Source organism: Zonotrichia albicollis, chromosome 3 (assembly GCF_047830755.1).
Source record: "Zonotrichia albicollis isolate bZonAlb1 chromosome 3, bZonAlb1.hap1, whole genome shotgun sequence".
Classification (NCBI taxonomy): domain Eukaryota; kingdom Metazoa; phylum Chordata; class Aves; order Passeriformes; family Passerellidae; genus Zonotrichia; species Zonotrichia albicollis.
In genome coordinates this window covers 66,403,867-66,420,473 of record NC_133821.1, presented here as the reverse complement: position 1 = coordinate 66,420,473, position 16,607 = coordinate 66,403,867, and the positions used below count along the sequence as shown (strand labels likewise).

The 16,607-nt window shown below is 34.1% G+C and overlaps 1 long non-coding RNA gene across 2 annotated transcripts in view; it reads left to right on the top strand.

Annotated features, from left to right (window-relative positions):
* The window catches only part of LOC102067139 (uncharacterized), a 131,481-nt gene that overhangs the window by 104,595 nt on the left and 10,279 nt on the right, over window positions 1-16,607 (top strand). Inside the window, exon 4 of one of the 2 annotated variants that reach the window (XR_012579616.1) lies at window positions 15,158-15,283. This is a non-coding gene — a long non-coding RNA (uncharacterized LOC102067139). Of the gene's footprint in view, window positions 1-15,037; window positions 15,284-16,607 lie in introns of both variants that reach the window. The other variant, XR_003380600.2, reaches the window with a different exon arrangement.

Here is a 16,607-nt window from a genome sequence, read left to right as displayed (position 1 = left end):
CAAGCAATGGAGTCATATAAGAAGAAAGATGTAACACTCTGAAAGGACTGACTGTGAAATCAGGAAACAATACTGGAAAACTAACATCATTTTTTGTCTTTTTGATTTCAGTGGGTTAATTTTCTAAAATATCAAACCCTCATGTGCCACAACTGTAAAATGGAATGTGGGTAGTCACAGATACCATAGAGCCAATGAGACCCAAACCAGTGGTGGACATGTGACTGCACTGCTGCATATTAAAGGACAAAAATCAAAAATTTTGATGGCTTTATATAGCAGTAAGATGACATATGAAACCTGATCTGATGAAGATTCATTGCTGTGGACAGATGTTACTGACATTTCAAAAAGCTTGAGCATAGGAACTGATCTGCTAGCCCTTGAGTGACTTTGAACCAGCACCAGCTGTTGTGACTGCAATGCAATTGATTTGGCAGAAGGAGTCCCAAAATCTGCTTTATTGCACTGCCAAACTGTGTCATTTGTACCAAATGTTAAATGAGAGAATGTTGTACATTTTTACCTCTTAGAACTACTTATGACTGTATCTTACTCTACTTCAGCCCAATATGTAGACTGTACCCATTTTTTCACATTAATTCTGAATCATTCTGTGAACATTTTAGTTAACTCATAGTTTTAATTTGGCTGATTTAACCACTCTTCCTCCTCCAAACATGTTTAATAGGTATCCAATTACATTGCTAGTCACACATTTGGGACAAAAAAGGGAGACTAAACAAAACCTCCTATAAGTAAATGATATGAGTCTGTGTAATTTGGTGTTCTAATAATGAAAGTTGAGAGGTTGGGTTGCTTTTTTGTTTGGTTGGTTTTTTTAAAAAATTGGAACTGGTATTTGATGAATCAGTATCAAAATATTGCAAAGAGGTCCATTATTCTTATGCTGCACACCAGGTCATATAATTTGGGGGTTTAAAAAATCCTTATACAATAAAATACTTAAAACCATATGTTAAATACAAAGGGATGTATATTAAAAGAACTGAATTGCCTATTGATCCAACATCTGATTTGAAATAAATCTTAGAAACTCTGAAATAATATAAATCCTAAATTCAATAACTAGAAAATGGTATAATGGCATTTTATATTTATATACTTAACAGTACACAGTTCCTAAAAATCCTAAACCCATACTTTCCATTCTTTGAGTTTACTGGGGGTGTATAATATATAAGAACTCTATTATTTTCCTACAACACTTTTGGACTATTTTATCAGTCTTTTATTTTCCTCTAAGAAGCATTTTGATTATGCACCTGGACAGCTGCCATTGTCGCTTCCATGTTTCAACTAAGGCTAATTATACTTTTGGCACTGGCTGTTCAAAGTAAATAGTCTGGAAAGTAACAAAGTAGAGAAAGTGTAGTGATTTCCACATCATAGCTTTCTCTTTCCTAGACAACAGTATATAACATAAGACTAGAAAGATATGCAATCTGCTAACTTCTTTTGTTTGATGTTGTTGAGAATTTTCCTTATCTAATTTTTATACTGAATGGTTCATCTGGACACAAGAATATCATGAAAGTTATTGGTTTGGAGGTAAAATCATTTATTAAATTTATTGGAAACATGGCATAACTGATCTCAAGGGTTTTAATTAAAATTGCCTTGAGGTTGCCTTCCCCAGCTTGACTTCCCCTGATCTGAATTTTCTCTATACTGGCCTTTACTATTCCATTTCTTCAGATATAATCCAGTTGAAAGCAAAAAATACTAGTAAATGTTTTTCTGCCCAGCTGACTGCTTCTGCAGAAGTAGAGAAAGAGCCCTGTGGCAAGATAAGTGTGGTTTCGGTAGTTTCTGCCTTCCTTTTTGTAGGAAGAAATGCAGATTTCTTGTCATCAATTCTGCAGTGCTTCAAGCAGGAAATGTCCCCTGACCTACTCCAAATCCTTTGTCAGATGCTGAATTCTGGGCCTGAGAATCTAAGGTTCAAGGAAATTTTATCTTCTCTTCCATTTCTGGTTTACTAGAGCCTTCTGTTTCTAATGAATGTAGTTCCTGTAGCATTAAACCAGCATGAGCAGTCAATGTTTACATAACAAACCTTTTTATCACAGGACATGTTCAATGTTTTTCATGGAGAAAGCTCCAACTCAAAATATAATTGCCTCTGGACTGGGTCGTGATGATTGAAGGATAAGTGCACATCCTTAGTGTGCTACAAAATCCACACGCTATGTACTCATGTGAAATGACTACAGAAAACCCTTTAGTTCAGCAAACATCCTCTGAATGTCTGGAGAGGATTAAGGATTACTGTCTAGCCAAAGTCTGATGATCATGAAGATGATTTGATGATGTTTATTCCATGGGAATACTATAACAGTTAATTGTACTGAGGCACTTTCAATTTTTATTTTAAGAAAGGAAGATTTTTTTAGCTGAACTTACCAGTGAATGATTCCTTTCCGACTAAAATGAGACTAATTAATTTATAGTAAATGGAAAATAAGGATGAGAGCAGATAACAAAGATGAACAGTGTATATGTTAATTACTGATAAGGTAATAGCAATTGTGTTGACATTCAGAAAGTGACAATGCAGTATGTAGAGCAAAAATTATTTGGCTGAATTTACTTTTTTGTCTTTCCTAGAGCTTATCTGTATAGCACAGCTTACAGCATAGTCACAGGACATATTAGTCCATGTCTACTGGAGGTATTTTATTATTTTTACATAGTGAATAAACCCCAAACAATTTAGCTGCATGTCCAAAAGCAAACCATCCTAACTTTTATAATGTTCCATTTTATTTGAAGATGTTTGAGGAATCCCCAGTGAGATTCTGTGTTTGTTGGCATTATATCAGCAGAAAGTATTTATGAAGGTCTCTTACAGCTTTCATTAAAAAAATTCAGTGTCACCTTGAAAATAAAGAGCAACAAAGGAAGTAAACACAGGAAGATTTTAATAAATTAATGTAAAACCAGAAAAACAGTAACATTACTTTTAAATAAAAAAGGAAATCCATTCAAATAGTACAAACTCTTACTAATTTTTTTTAAATTAAAATTATTAAAGTACGTCATTCTTGGAGGTTATGAGAAGTTGAATAAGCTGTTGTACTTCTTTAAGGTGATTGTAGTAACAAAGGATGCAAAAGCTAACCCAACACACCTCCAGTTTACACAACATATGAGTATGTCACCAAAAAAGATGTTTTAGGTGACAGGACCATTTACTCATATAATACAAAATTTTAGAATTGGTGAAGTTGTAGTTGTGTTAATACAATAATTTAACAGTTTTTCACATGAGTTAAATGAGACAATACATTAAAAATTAATATTTTATCATGTTGGTGGTACTATTATTATTATTATTATTACTACTACTACTACTACTACTACTACTACTACTACTACTACTACATTATGCAGTTTTATTGTTTTTTTTCTTGACTGTTTTTCTTAAGAAACAAATTCAATTATAAGAGAAGACTAATTATACATATGGTAATACCAAAGTAATTTGGAATTGAAGTACAAAAACCCCAAAGGATATGCATCAAACACAGCCTGACATTAGCTATTGATATAAAATATAATTGTGATTTTTGCTGTATTCTCTGCTCTTAAGGTCCTTTACACCATTAAGTAGAATAATTAATTCTGAGTTTCATACCTCTGATGAAGTAGATTAAATTCTAATGTCATTAGAACATTTTATGTACTGTGTACTGAAAAGATTCTAATTGGCCTTGATATGAATTATGTCTTTCACAATTTATATCTCAATCAAAGATCAAATATTGCTTTGAACTGACCTAGAGAGCATTAAGTGAATGTTCGTGGTGTGCAAAAGCCTTCCTGAACACAAATGTTGTGCCAACAGCACGACAGGTTTAATAAGGAGATATGCAGTGATTGCATGCAGGTAATTTTGTAGCTCTTTTTATTAACATTAATCACTGTCAGTTTGTTTTATAATACCCTCAAAAACTGCGTGGAATGCCCTATGGAGAACACCATGAGCATCGTGTAACAGCATCTGCTTAAAACAAAAACAATTCTGCTCATGCTAAATTCTGTTTTAAATGGCATCTATTAAGAGGGATTGAGTTGCTATTTCTATCTGTAGAGAATTGTGCTGCAAAAACACAATAGTAATTTTCATCAGGAAGAGGAAGTGTCATTAAATACAGGATGTGAATGTACACATATGCTGTGGCTTGGAAAAAGACAAAATAAATGGGTTTAGTCAATAACGAGGAAGAATAGTTAGTACAGTAATAGGGCAAGAACAGTAAGACTGTAAATTATTGTATGCTGTATTCAGGAATAACATGCCACATATTGAAAATCAGGAGAAAGCTGTTGTCAGTGTTATCAAAGGCCACAAATTCACTCTGACTCTAGGTGCCTGGGGTTCCCAATATAGGTCACTGCAATTTAGACTTTCAGCAGTTTACTTTAATAGACTCTGCTGCAATAAATATCTCATTATCTACTACAGACTAGACAAGATCAAGTCTCACTCATGGTCACAGAGAATTCCATAATGAGAAACTCATTAAAAATATGGCTATAACTCAGCAACAGAGACAATTTCCTGCAGTGCAGTTTTTGGAATCTGAATTATTATCTCCTGCACACTTGCACTGTATCTACTGTGTCATTACTAGCCTTGATTTTGGATTCTTCCAAACTCTTGCACCCAAGATTTTGGATTCTTCCAAAAACTTGGGTGCTGAGGAGGGGTCCAGAGTTTCAGCCCCCCTGCACTTCTACAAGCACCCAGCAAGGCAGGGCACAGAGCGTGCCTGGGGAGGCTGCACTGCCCACCCAGAACCAGAGCACAAGGAGGCTGCAGTGGGCCAATAAAGCAGCAGATTCTTCTCGCTCTGACTTGCCTCTCTGGAAGGTGTTGGTGCAGTTCAGTGGCTGGACTTTGACCATGACTACTTCATCCTCAGGAAATTTTTTAGAGGAAACCAGTAATCTGTGGCTCTGGCGATGTGTCATCCTGCATTTGTGAAGTGGTGTGTGTGCAGAGAACTTGTATAATACTCTGCAAAGACCAATGTTGGCATATTTTATACCAGTTACAAAAGGTTGTTTAAGAAAAGTCCTGGGTTTTTAGACTCCCTAATTAAAATATGAACATGCTTTTCTGTGAAATCAGTTCTTTTACATTCTTCAAATGACAAACTCTTCTCAGATTGTCCAATAGAAAGGAAAAAGAACCATTCAGCCTCTGTTTCAGTAGTTGTTAAATTGTATGCAGCATTTCAATATTTGCAACATTTCTGCCAAAGCATGAGCATCCTTGCATGGAATTGTTTTTCTCTCTTTCAATATGGTCTTTTAATAGTCCACATTGATTGTCTGTTTTTCCTGCATATACCAAAATACGACTCCCACTTTCACAAAAAGTGTTACAACCAGGCATTCATTTTGCATTGATCAGAAGCTGAACAGGAACAAATTGATTTCTCTTACTTTTCCAAGTTCTTTCATCTGTTCTTATAGCTGGCTTTAACATTCTTCTTAAAACACAATTCTCCAATTTCTGTGTGGTTCCAGTGATGGCAAATGTTGCCACTTTGCACTAATTTTGAAAGTAATCTTTTCCTGTGGGTCATGTTTATTCCCTTAGTTTCATTCTCAGAATGTTGGAACTAATTGGATCTAAACAAACAGTAGTGCTCAGGTTACCATATTACAGTAGTAATTTTATAGTATGCTATAATAATTGATAATTTTTATAGAGATTACCAATGATTAAGGATCTTCCTGAGGGGTATTTGTGTTGCTTCTGGTGTGACAGTAAGCTTTGCTTCTGTGAAAGCAGCATTGCATAAAAGGCTCTTGCAATACCTCATGTTCTGCATAGAGTAGGTTCTGGATAATTCAGTTAAATTCTGCTCTTTCTCCTGTTTCCTGAAAAAATAAATACATTTTAAACATAAATATTGCGAGTGAAATAATTCTTGGTATCACACTTTGAGAAGGAAGTCCGAATATTTGCTAACTAATGCCCTTGGGATATGTAAGACAGAGTCATTCTTTTCATGACCACTTTGCTTCTTGATCTGGGTCAGTTTTACATCTATAATCAACCACCCTTTGAAGAAGCTGCACAGTATCTAGTCTAGATATAAACGTGAAACTTTACTCTCCATGGTTGTTAGTCTGACACTTTTTAATAACATGTAAGTCCACACTTGAGAACCACAAGAATGAAAAACTTTGAATGTGAATGAGAAGAAGTCAAGAAGAAAATTTCCTTCAAAGCTGGACTCTGTAATGGAATTAAGCCTGCAGTCAGTGAAAAAGGTCTGTTTTTACTATATCCTATCAGGAAGATGAAAATCACCCTTCTGCTGCTTCTCCCACTCTTCGAATATCTGCCTAAAATGCTGGAAAGGAACTGACTAGTATGAAAGTTTGTATTTATGTTATTATTTCTTTATGAGCAAAATGTATCTACTCTTATCCTATTAACTATGTGTTAACTATGAAGGATATTTGACATTTATAATTCTAGACTAGAAGTCAGACACTGGTGAGTTGAAGCACCAGCTCTATCCTTACCTTACCCTGTGGCCTTAGGAAGCTCTTTGCCTTTTCAGTTTGTCCATCTGAAAAACGGAGATAACATTTTCCTGCCTAGATAGAAGGAGTCCTTTGAATTAGTTTATGTCTTATCAATGTTAGGCAAAAGCAAAACACTTTATATGAGTCAGTCATTTCTGCAAAAAAAGATTTGGCCAAATGGGTTTTAGTCTCTGGAGAGATCAGTTTCAGACCAGCAGGGATTGGTATTTTCAAGTCATGGTCAGTTTAACACACTGAAGAAATTTTCACTAGTGATGCATGAATAAAACCAACAGTTTATTTACAGAGATTAAGAGCATTTCAGCTAACAGAAAATCTGATAGGCTAAATATAACACAAAAAAATTAAATGGCACTTAGATATGATGATAAACACATGTAACAGTAAACTGACTGTAAAGCCTCTTTCAAATTGAGTAACCTTTCCTTTCCTTTCCTTTCCTTTCCTTTCCTTTCCTTTCCTTTCCTTTCCTTTCCTTTCCTTTCCTTTCCTTTCCTTTCCTTTCCTTTCCTTTCCTTTCCTTTCCTTTCCTTTCCTTTCCTTTCGAATGAGAAAATCAATTTGTATGGATTAGCTGTTGGGGTCCTTTTTTGTCACTCTTTATGTAGGTGTTTTCCAATAAAAAAACTGTGTTGGAAACCTATTTCATGATTGAATTGAAAAATTGAATCCATACAGACTGAGATACTTCATGACTTTTCACAGCACTAAACTACTGTATTGAACATAGTCTGAGAAAGGATATTTTACCAATTTTCCAAAGTCCTGTTTTAGCCCATTCTATATTTTTCCTTCCTTAGTCATTATTAGCCTGTCTATAAAGGTCTCTTGTCCACTAAGGACCAACTAGAGCTGCATGTTCACGAGGAGCAGGGTTGTGTATCTTCTTCCACAATTACCTGGAAGAGGGAAAGCATTAATAAAGATCCATCTTCTTCAGAATATTCTTAACTATATTTGATAGGTCGCTGCTTCTCTGTTGCAGAAGAAATTCAGAAGAATCTCAGAAAGTCAAGTGGGCAAATGGCAAAACAGCAATTTCAGTATCAAAAGCTGAAATTAATATATCTAAGAAAAATTAATAGAAAACATGATGTCTAACTTGGAGCTAATAATTACAGCTCAGGTCTTCAAGCCATCAATGATTTCCAGAAATTAACAAGTCAACATGCATCAGAATCTGAAAAAATCAGTGACAATGCTGCCCATCTTCAGGTAGGGTACTGAAAAACTGATGGAGAATTCATTTTTCCTGCTACATAAAATTTTCTTGCATCTTTATCTTGGCATCATATTCAGTTCTATATGTATCTGAGGAAACATATTTAAGAGCTAGAGATGCTGCAGGGAAGCACAATTAGATAGATGAAGGGAATAGCACATGAGAATGTCCCTTATGAGGAGAGACCCTGAGGTTTTTTAGCTTACAGAGGAACACCCTGAAGAGATATATGATAAGCGATTTACAGACCCATGAAGGTGCTGTATAAAATTACAGTGGAACTGGTATAATTTCTTTCAGTTCTGGAACTGGTGACAATTGTTAAAACTGTTAGGTAACCATTGTCAAACAAAAATACAATTTTACAGAGCAGGTCACGAACATTTGAAGCATGCTGCCACAGGAGTTCAGGGAAAGAGGAAGTATTTTCAGGTTCAAAAAGGAGCTAGATAAATTTATGGACAGCAAAGAATCTAGTAATTCAATCATTTGCTCTTCTGATCTTGCTTTTTTGCTTTTGTGAAGATGTGAGTTGACACTTTGGACAAGTGCTGAGATTTCTGTTAAAGAAAAATGAAAGGAAAATGTTTGAGAAGGTCTTGAGTTCAAAGTTTAAAAACTCTTGCCATGAGGAAATCCTGCTCTATAACTCGTTACTGACTTTGAAAATTTCTTCATGCCTCACACTTTCTTGGGACATCCACTGGCAAAAATATTTAAAAAGTTCTTTTGCAGTTCTTTTGATGCATTCTTGATCTACCATTTTTATAAATTTGGACTTATTACATATTTATTTCAATACAATATCTCAACCAACCTGAATCAAGTTAGTTTTAACTTATTTTCTCTGTTAACAATATTTATAGGATTTAAAATTTTCAGCAACTCCTAGTGCTTGAGTTAAAACTCCTGAGTTCAAAATTAGAAATATATTTCCCTAGGTTCTGAAAGAAGAATGCTTCAATAAATCAGAAAGGACTGTGAATCTCTAAAAAACATAAAAATTCTCTTTTATATTAGATGAACCTGAAGTAAATTGCAGAGAATAATATGTCAAAACATATTTGTATCTGCAATCTAAATATGAAGTCGTTGAGCTTATATTTATACAGAAATGGTTCATGCAGTGATAAACCTATGAAACTATCATTAGACAGTTTAAAATATTTATTTATATTCGGTAATTTGTGAGTGACTAAAGGCGATGGAGGTTTTGTGATGTGTTGATCTATTATTTGAGAAATGTCACATTTTGGAACAAAATGAAGGCTGAGATTCTATTCATACCACCTATTTACATTACGGTAAAATTACTTGAGGATTCATAACAGATCCTTTTTTCTTTTCTATACAGAGATTTTTTCAAAATAAAATGAAAGACAATTTATGTTTTATCATCTTTATCAGTGCCTTTGATCCAAGTAAAATGTTATTTGTTAGTACATTAATTGTAAAGTATTTTCCTCCGAGTCTCTTCATCAATTTGTGTTCCCCCTAGTTTTCAGACCATCCAAGTTCTTATGACCTTTAATGATCTTTAGTTTTCGTCATTAAACTAATCATGAAGGACTTTCAGTGTTGTCAAAAGAAAAAAAAGAAAAACAAAAAGAAACCCTACTTGCTTTCAATCTTTTTATTTTTCAGAGAAGATAAATGTCAAGCTGTGTTCTTTGAATACAGCTACTCCCTTATTACAGCTAAGAGTTGTGCAGACACATAACTGTCGACAGAGTCCTTTAGAAAAAGCATTGTTAATCACAGAGTGTTTTGCCATGCACAGATTTTCTTGTGCTATTATGAATATCAAAGTGACCTTCTCACAAGTGAGATATTCTGCATTTTTATTAACTACTGACAGTAGAATATCTTGTCAGAAAAATACTTCATCACGTCCTTACTGACAGACTTTTCTCAAGTTTCTTTTCATTGGAAATAATGATCCTTCTCCATCTCTGGCCTATTTGTCTGTCTGGCCTCCTGTCTGTCTTCTGCTTTCTGTATTCATCTTTCCACTTTCTTCACAAATCTTTAAGAATTATTTTCTATAATTCTAAATCTGTCTTGTCTAGTCTCCCTCTCTATCCCCTAAATTATTTTTTTTTTTTATTTATGAACCCAGATTGCCACACCTGACAAGGTATGGACTTGCTGGGTCCTAGAACTCACCACGGATCATAGAGACCATCTGCAAATCAAATAAAAACAACTGTAGAAATGTCCATATAAGAAAATGGATGTAATTTCTAAAAGTATGTTGATTTTTTGGTTGGTCACAGATGAGGAGATAGAGACATTCCTCAAGATTATTGTGACTATCAAAGCAAAATGGTTTCAGGTTTTTTTCAATTGTTCATCTGGACCTTTCTATTGTTTATTTAGTATCTGATGCAGAGCTTGATGACTAATGATGACTGTAATTTTAGCTGTTAAGAGAACTCCTATTGCATACAGAAGTACTTTTTGCATAAATAATCCTTAAATCAAGGCAAAGCTTGACTTAGGGATGCTGGACTATATGATATTCAGAAGTCTAATAAAAAATTATCAAGACCTCTAAAAAAGTTTAAATCTTTGAATGCTCCAACCAAAGAAACTTAAACTGATTAAGTCCATTCATTATTTTAACTGCAAGCCCTGAAGCATCTTTGCAGTAAGGTCCCTTATTGCACAAGGACAAAAGATTCTCCATAATGTCCAAGAGAAGCTTTCATTAACCTTTGTACTTTCTTTGGTTACTAATCATAGCACACTTAGAGACCTCTGGTGATAAATTTGGAATTGAAAAATAACTGTAGTGGGAAGAGACCTCTGAAGGCTATCTAATCCAACCTCCTGCACAAACCAGGATCATCACCTACAACAGAATGCTCACAGTGTGCCCCATTGGATTTTGAACATAACCAATCGTAAACTGAACATTGTTTACTCAGTTTTCTTATTATTTCCTCACTGTGAAGAGAAATTTTCCTAAGTAACCATATTGTCCAGAAGAAAGCTTTGCACAAGCATGTGGGCATCTCTAAAATCAGGTCCATGGTTTGACATTATGGCCTGAAAAGAGTAGGAACAGAGACTGCCTGCACTGCAGGCTTATTGTATCACATCGAGGCAAAGAGTAAGATGCAGATGTAGTTCCATTTGAGTTATTACATAGCAATACAGATAAGAATGTCATGGATTGATCCAAACTTATTCAAATCACATGGAATATTTCTATTAAATTTCATGGTCATCAAAAAGGTTTTGAACTGCTACTATGTTTTTTCTGTATTTTTTCATTTTATTGAATATTTTTAAAACAATATTTTTTTCATTACTTACAGCTATGTTAACTTTAGGGGCTTAAAGGAATTGCAAAGTTACTGATTTCTAGAAATTATTTAATGCTCTAGTTGGCTGTCTATAAATCTTTTTCCAAGTGTTTGTCGTATTTAACTGTACGGAATTGCTTAATTACTTGAATAGAAAATAATGAAAGTTAGTCTTTCCCATTTACCACTCTTTTTTTTTTTTTTTTCAGAATGAATCACAAAGCTATTTACATGACTGAAAAATATTCTTTCAGTGATTTGCACTCAGCTTGTTACTAAAGTGCTAAAAATCAATTAAAAGTTTTAAAGACTAATTTGTTTGTCAAGGTCCCTTTTCAAATATAGATTGCAACATTAATTGCTTACAGCACATGTCACTTTCAGTAGAGATGTCAGAAGTGTCTGGAAAACTTTTTATAAGCTTATGAAAGTAAATTTAATTTGATACTAGAACTGAACATGAAAATCTCCTTTCTCAATTGCAAGGATTTTTAAGTCGCTCATGTGTGGACTGCTTAATCTTCATTTCAACAATTGCACAAAGTGGTTTCTTTCCATACCAGAGCTTTTCCTCATCATCAGATAAAATCTCTTTTAAAATGAAATTGTGTGCTGCCATTTCAGCTTTGGGGCTAGTGAACAAAACTGAACTCCTTGCACTGAAGTCTTGGCAATTCAAATAGGTCCAAATGTTTGCAATTTAGGTACTATATACTCAGTTGATCAGCTTTCCAGTAAGAATAGCTCTGTTTCATAGGCATGAAATTACAAAGTTCTCCATCAGCATTAGACTTCCAAAAGCTCAGCTAAATATATGGACAAAGTCTCCTTTTGTATCTGTGAAAACAAATAGGTTTTTAAATCAGTTACTTTTGTTTCTACTTTCAAATTTGAACACTTTCAGCCAGCCTGATTACTCTTTCTCAATTTGTCATAATGTGATTTTTACACTGCTTTCAACTTTCTATTTTCATTTCCATACAACAATACTAAGCATTTTTTATCATGGAAATTGAACTGGCCAGAGTTACTCATGTGATCTTACCCTTTGAATTCCAGATGTTTTGTACTTCCTGTCTGGGTGCAGGACCACATCAGACTATTTAGTTTTGCCTGTGTTTACAAGATTTTCAAATGTAATTTGATAAAATCTGCTGAAAAAAAAATTGATATATTAGAATGAAAAGACACTCTTCCTCCATTTAAAAAAATTAAATGTTAATGGAAAATAATTCATATTTAGGTTCATAATCTCATTTATTTGAATTATTCTAAGCTAATGATATAGTAATTTAAAACTAATAATTTAAAAAAAATATAAGATTAACATGAACTTCCCACTGAATAGATTTTTAATTTTCTTAATAAGATGCAGTACACTTTCTCAGTGTATACATATATTTTTCTGCTGTCTCATTTGCTTTTTAAAATTGACTAAGATGGTTGACAGGCTTATCTTTCATATTTCAAAGTTTGACATTAACTGAAGAAAAAAAGAAAAAAAGCCATAAGATAAAAGTTTTCAAGCCACTAGAGGATCTTTTGTTTTAATAGGCAAACCCTTCATATATTTCACTAGTTGAGGATAGATTAGGTAAATGGAAATTAAAACAAAAAAAACAGAGGGCCAAATTGCTGTACTGAATCTTCAAATTTTCAGTAGAGTTGTACTGAGCTTATGTATCTGTAAAGTTTACATATATTAACCTTTACTGACTGTGCTGTACTGCAGAGCAGAATAATTGCAGACTTAAATTTCTTTATTAAAGAACCTGGGACCAGATCTGACACCAAAGCTGTATATTTGTTTTTAGAATCTGTACACTATTGAGAATCTGCAGTGTCCCACTGTCTTCCCTTTTCTCCTCTCATACAAATTCCAATATTAATCTTTGGCTTTAATTTATTGTAAACTTCTGTCTTAATTTGTATTCTATTTTATCTAATAGTGATTTATTTACAAGAATCTTTTGTAAGTGGTAAGCAGCAGATGCTGATACACAATCTAATGATAGTGCACACCTTCATCTGGCCAAGATGAGCTAATTTCAAGTTATGGGGTTCATTCATAAATGTTTTCCTGGTTGGGTGGCAGATAAAAGTACTTTTGAGTATCATGTAGATTAGGAGCTACACTTCTAATGGCTGCCTTTCTGTTTTGTTTTGGAGTTATGAGAGACACGTTTAAAGATAAAGTATCAAAGACCCTATTTTTAGAATAGAATGTAATTTTAAAACTTGTTTTACACATACATGCATCTAATAACAGAAGGTTTGATTAATTGCTTGTCTATGCTCAAATTTTATATTTGAGCACAAGTTGGCTAGAAGAAACTGAAAGCACCTTTTTGGATGTCGCAGTTATTCTGAGGTGAAACAGACAGCTCAATGACAATCTCAATCCATTGTCAAGAAAGTGCAATAGCTTTTCAAGGCAGTACAGAAGCATTTATGATATTTAAGAGATCTCTCAGTTTAAGGATTAGGGACTACAGTTTCATGTGGAATCACTCAAAAGGGGAATTTCTTGTGGAGTTTATAACTGTAGTCACCTGAATGGCAGTAGGAAAATCATAGAAGAATATAATTTTCCTGACCAGCGTCTTGACATATTATACTGTTGAAGTTGCTCAAAATGAAATGCCTCATTTGACTAGATGGTGATAAATAGTGTGCTGGTTGCTGCCACAGCTATATTTTCCTAAATGACTCTTTTCCTACTCTCAGGCACTCTGTTATCGCTTAAACATCAATTATTTTTCACAGGAGAACATCTGCTGTCTGTATTAAAATTTAAAAAAAATCACCAAACAGACAACAAAACCAAAAAAACCAAACAGACAACAGAAAATACACAAACAATAAAAACAAACAAAAAAAACCCCCAAACAACTGAAAATAAAAAAAAAAAAGGAAACCCACAAAAATCCCAGGACTTAATAGGGCTCTTCACATTCTAAGAAAGCCAGATCTGTGAGTTTCACATTCAAGACTGATGCAAAAGAAGTCTGAAGGGCAGTGAGATGTCCACACCCACCAACATGTAAAACCTACAGGATTACAAAGAGAAGTAACTGAATTAATTCTAACACCATGAAAAAATATTACCATCTTGGTAATGGATAGTATGCCTCTGTACACTGATTTCATAATCTGCACAGCAGCAGTGATAACTTTGAGTGTCTGATACAGGAGGCTCTACTGCCAGTATTACTTTCTAAGATGAAAAATATTTACTAGGAAATCACCCCTGAAGTCTTCATGAGATGATGCTGACGACTATTATTTTATTGGCAGCAATTTAGTGCTGACAACTAAAAAGGAACTGTGATTGTGGGGTTAGATTAAATTTAGCTCTGCATTTGAGAGCCGAAGACAAAATTTTTGTAACTTTGTAACACAATTTTTGCAATTGCCATATTTTGTAACGTGACTAACAGGATAGCCACACTTGGAGGGATGTGCTCAGACAAAATTTGAACCCTCATGATAGTCAGCTTTCCCAGAAATACAGAAACATATTCAATGGAAGAAAGATTACCTCCTTTTCTAGATATTTCCTTTAAAGGATTTTTCAAAAAAAGTATTTTCCTCATCTTTTTAACGAATTAAGAATCCAAGAACTGCTTTGCACCACACTGACAGATTTTTATTGATGAGTTGAGTGTGCTCTGTGACATGAAAAAAAAAACCAACTCAAAAAGTAATAAAAAAATCAATATTTAAATTAATAATTATTTGGAGGTTTTTGTTTTTATTTTCTTCTCTGTTTAAAAATTAGATGGAGGAATAACGCATTTCTACAATTTCAAGATATAAGGATGTGTTGTTATTATATTGCTAGAGTCCCATACTGTTGTTATTAGTTTCCTAGAGTCCCATTCCTTTTCTTGGTGTTTTCTTACAGCTGTAGATCTTCACAGCACAGACTCCTTCTTCTGCATATTGTTCCTTCTTAGTCAGGGCTCCTTCAGGGCTCTCCCTAACTGGCCAACCCACCCCCTTTTATCCCAATTATCTTCACTAGCCATGGCTGCAGCCCTATGAAGGACATCACAGCTGCAGCCCATCAAGAACAACTGGGACCTACCGGGGCAAGACCACTTATACAACACATATCTTTTACTGTGACTCAAAGGCCACCCATAAGGAGGTAAGTTTGAAATACTTCAATGTCTTTTTTAAACTTACTTGATTGTATCTTAGGAAACTGACATTTTTCCCTTTCTCAAAATATTAACTCTGAAGCAGCAGAATCTGCTGCTTCATAAATGGTCATATTTAATAAAATGAATTATCACAAATATAAATTAGGCTCCACCATGCTCAAGTTTGCATATTCAGGACTACAGGCTATGAGTGACAAAACCACCTTTCATTGTTCTGCTTTATCCAGTCATCACCTTGTGTTCTTAAACAGCAATACAATTCTTCTCTTGCTCCTATTGTCTTTTTATTTCCATCGATATTTTTCAAACTATAAAGCCATTCCACTTTAAACATCTAAGTATAAAATAACAAGGTCTTAGAGGATCACAGACATGGACTTATGAAGAATCACTAAAACCTATTCTTGTCCCAAAATCTGCAAATGTGCAATAGCTGTAGAGTTATACAAGATATGCAATCCAGGGTAGCATTGAAGTATTCTATTCAGTATTTCATCCTGAGATGGAATTTCATCTTCCTAGAAAAATGGTTTCATTTTATAAATAATTCTCTGTTATCATTAAGTGAGGATATCACAAGCAACAGCTTTCCTACACATGAGACCTCTCACCTGGAGCTGTGCTCTGCCACATGCCTGTGGGAAGTCAGCTTATCAACCTGTTGATACTGAACTGCTTATTTGAGATGTGCACAAAAGCTTAAACTAAACATTTTACAAATATTTGTCATTTGACATCTTGCATTTCACAATCTTAATTATTTTTCAATATTAATATTTTATGTATTATTTTAATGTGATACAACATATCTGATACAATACTCAGTTATTCAGTGAAAAGGTCAGCTTAATGACATTATACTTTCTGCAAAGTCAGTGAACCAAAGCACCATTCTTTTTATTGAGTCCCCAAATATAATTTATGCTCAAATTTGACAGATACTCATGAAACTGCCTGAATCTATTTTATTAGTGGGTATGCTTTGGTCTTACTTCCCCCAAGTAGAAACAATCTCTATTAAATACGTTACAATGCAGCAAATCTCTGCATTTGAAGATTTGAAAACTAAATCAGGAAAGAATAAATTGCATTCCTTGTACTTCACAGTTCTGAATGGAAGCTCTTCTCCACAAGTGTGCAGCACTGATAGTGATCCTATACTTTATATATTATTTGGATTGAGAATCTTTTTCTGCTTCAGACAACTTTCACTTTTAAAAACACAATACAAAGGAAGAAGACTTTCTCAAGTTTTTCCCAGCCCAGAATTTTATTTGGTAGTACAGCGGTCTAGTAAATTTGAAAACT